Source organism: Capra hircus, chromosome 7 (genome assembly GCF_001704415.2).
Source record: "Capra hircus breed San Clemente chromosome 7, ASM170441v1, whole genome shotgun sequence".
Classification (NCBI taxonomy): Eukaryota; Metazoa; Chordata; class Mammalia; order Artiodactyla; family Bovidae; genus Capra; species Capra hircus.
Genome location: NC_030814.1, coordinates 44,121,325 through 44,124,427, shown reverse-complemented (window position 1 = coordinate 44,124,427; position 3,103 = coordinate 44,121,325). Strand labels below are relative to the sequence as shown.

At 36.8% G+C, this 3,103-nt stretch overlaps 1 non-coding gene across 1 annotated transcript; it reads right to left on the bottom strand.

Annotated features, from left to right (window-relative positions):
• On the bottom strand, positions 2,742-2,813 carry TRNAE-CUC. Its single transcript has one exon. It is a non-coding gene; the product is annotated as a tRNA-Glu (tRNA).

The following is a 3,103-nucleotide window of genomic DNA, read 5'->3' as shown; positions in this document are numbered from 1 at the left end:
TTCTTCCACTTTGTAGGTTGTCTTTTCATTTTGTCAGTGGTTTATTTTGATGTGCAAAAGACTGTGAGTTTGATTAGATCCCATTTATTTGTTTTTGCTTTTATTGCCTTAGGAGATTGATCCAAGAAAATATTGCTATGATTTACAACAAAGCGTGTTCTACTTATGTTATCTACTAGGAATTTTATGATTTGTGTTCTTTATATTTAGTCTTTATACCATTTTGAGTGTTGTTTTGTTTTTTTTTTTTTTTTTTTGTATATGATGTGAAGGAACGGTCTAATCTTACAGCTTTACATGTAGCTGTCCAGTTTGTATAGCACCACTTATTGAAGAGACTGTCTTTTCTCCATTGGATATTCTTACCTCCTTTGTCATAGATAAATTGACCATAGGTGCAAGTGTTTATTTCTGGGCTCTCTATTCTGTTCCCTTGATCTGCGTGTCTGTTACTGTGCTGATACCGTGGTGTTTTGATTACTGTAGCCTTGTGTAGTATAGTCTGAAGTCTGGGACTGTTACATTAATACCTACAGATTTGATCTTTTTTCTCAAGATTACTTTGGCAATTTAGGGTCTTTTGTGGTTCCATGTGATTTTTATATCATATGTTCCAGTTCTGTGAAAAATATGGGTATTTTGATAGGGACTGAATTAAATCTCTAGATTGCTTTGGATAGTACGGTCATTTTAACAATATTAATTCTTCCAATCTAAAAGCGCAAAATGTCTGTTTCTTTGAATTATCTTCTGTTTCCTTCATCATTGTTTTACAGTTTCCAGAGTATAGGTCTTTCACTTCTGGTTAAGTTTATTTGAGATATTTTTTGATGCAATTTTAAATGAATTTGTTTTTTTACTTTCTCTTTCTGGTATTATTATTATTTTTTTTAGTGCATAGAAAAGCAAAAGATATATATTAGTTAATCTATATATCAATCTTGTATCTTGTAACTTTGCTGAATTAATTTATTAGTCCTAATAGTTTTTGGGTGGAGATTTTAGATTCTCTGTATAAAGTATCATGTCATCCGCAAATAGTGACAGGCTTACTTCTCTTCCAATTTGGATAGCTCTTACTTCTCTTTTTTGTTGATTGCTATGGCTGTAACTTCCAGCACTATTTTAAATAGAAGTTGTGAGAGTGAGCATCTTTGTCTTGTTCTGAATTTAGTGAGAAGGCTTCTAGTTTTTCACTGTTGAGTATTATGTTGACTTTAGGTTTGTCATAAATAGTCTTTATCATGTTGAGGTATGTTCCCTCTGTATCTACTTAGAATAGATTTTTAATTTTGAATGGATGCATCTATGTTTATCAAGGATGCTTGCATGTAATTTTCTTTTTTGGTGTTAATGTCTTTATCTGGTTTTACTATCAGGGTAATGGTGGTCTTGTGGAGTGAATTTTGGGAGTGTTCACTTCTCTTTAATTTTGTGCAATATTTTGAGAAGGCTAGGTCTTAGTTCTTCTTTATGTGTTTGGTAGAATTCTTCTGTGAAGACATCCATCCTAGACTTTTCTTTCCTAGGAGCTTTTTATTATTATTATTACAAATTCAGTTTTACTCCTAGTGATCAGTCCATTCAAATTGTGTGTTTCTTCTTGACTGTCTTAGCAGGCTGTACATTTCTAGAAATTTGTCCATTTTTTTCTAAATTTTCCAATTTGTGAACATATAACTGTTCATAGTATTCTCTTCCCTGGTGGCTCAGATGGTAAAGAATCTGCCTAAATGCAGGAGACTTGAGTTCCATCCCTGGGTCAGGAAGATCCCCTGGAGAAGGAAATGGCAATCCACTCTGGTATTCTTGCCTGGAGAATTCCATGGACAGATGAGCCTGGTGGGCTACAGTCCATAGGGTTGCAAAGAGTCAGACATGACTGAGTGACTAACACTTTTTCAGTATTCTCTTATGACTTTTTGTATCTTTGTGGTATTGGCTATTATCTCTACTCTCTCATTTTTTATATTGTTTATTTGGTTCTCTTTCTTTTTTTCATGGTGAGCCTGGCTAAAAGTTTATCAATTTTTTTAAATCTTAAAATAACCTATGTCTTGGTTTTACTGATCTTTTCTGTTGTTTATTTTTTAATCTCTATTTTAGTTACTCCTGCTTCCCTGGTGGCTCAGAGGCTAAAGCGTCTGCCTCCAATGCAGGAGACCTGGGTTTGATCCCTGGGTCAGGAAGATCCCCTGGAGAAGGCAATGGCACTCCACTCCAGTACTCTTGCCTGGAGAATCCCATGGACGGAGGAGCCTGGTAGCTACAGTCCACGGGGTTGCAAAGAGTCGGACACGACTGAGCGACTTCACCTTCACTAGTGGTGGCTAGAATTATACAGTCTTTCTATCTGTCCCAGCAGGTCTCCAATTGTCTCTTATGTGTAGGATCCTGGGATAGCCCAGTTTGTGGCTCGAACTGCTCTCTCCCCAGGACAAGTGTCCACCAATGTGGTCTCCTTTTTCTTCTTAGTCCCTTTCCATCAGCACTGGTCCCTACCTGGTACTTTTCTTCTTATCATTTCCAGTTATGTGTATAACTTTCTTACAGCCTTGCTTGTACAGGAGTCCTTCTGCTGGTTTCCAGTTAGTTTTCCTTGAGAATTGTTAAACATTTAGATGTATTTTTGTTTGTGGAGGGGGGTGAACTCTGTGTCCTCTTACTCCACCCTCTTGATCTGCCCCCTGCTTCATTCTTCTGTTTATTTATTTGGCTGTGCCACATGGCTTCTGAGTTCTTCCCCCAACCAGGGATTGAACCCAGGCCCTGGCAGTGAGAGTGCCAAGTCCTAACCACTGGACCACCAGGGAATTCCCTACATATCTTTAAAATAGCTACATAATATTTCTTTTGTGGACACATCCTTGATTTATTTACATTCCAGATTTTAGGTTACTCCTAGTTATTTTGTTTTTAGGAGAGAGAATCATTTGAAAGTCCATATGTGATGGGAGTTTTTAGGCTTGTTAATAGCAGAAGCTTCAGTGTCAGTAGTTTTCAACAACTCTTCCCCCATGAGTCTACCATATGTCTTTTCTCTCACCAGATTAGCTCATGTTTCATTTTCTCTTGGTATTATAAGAGACAGCATATCTTAGAC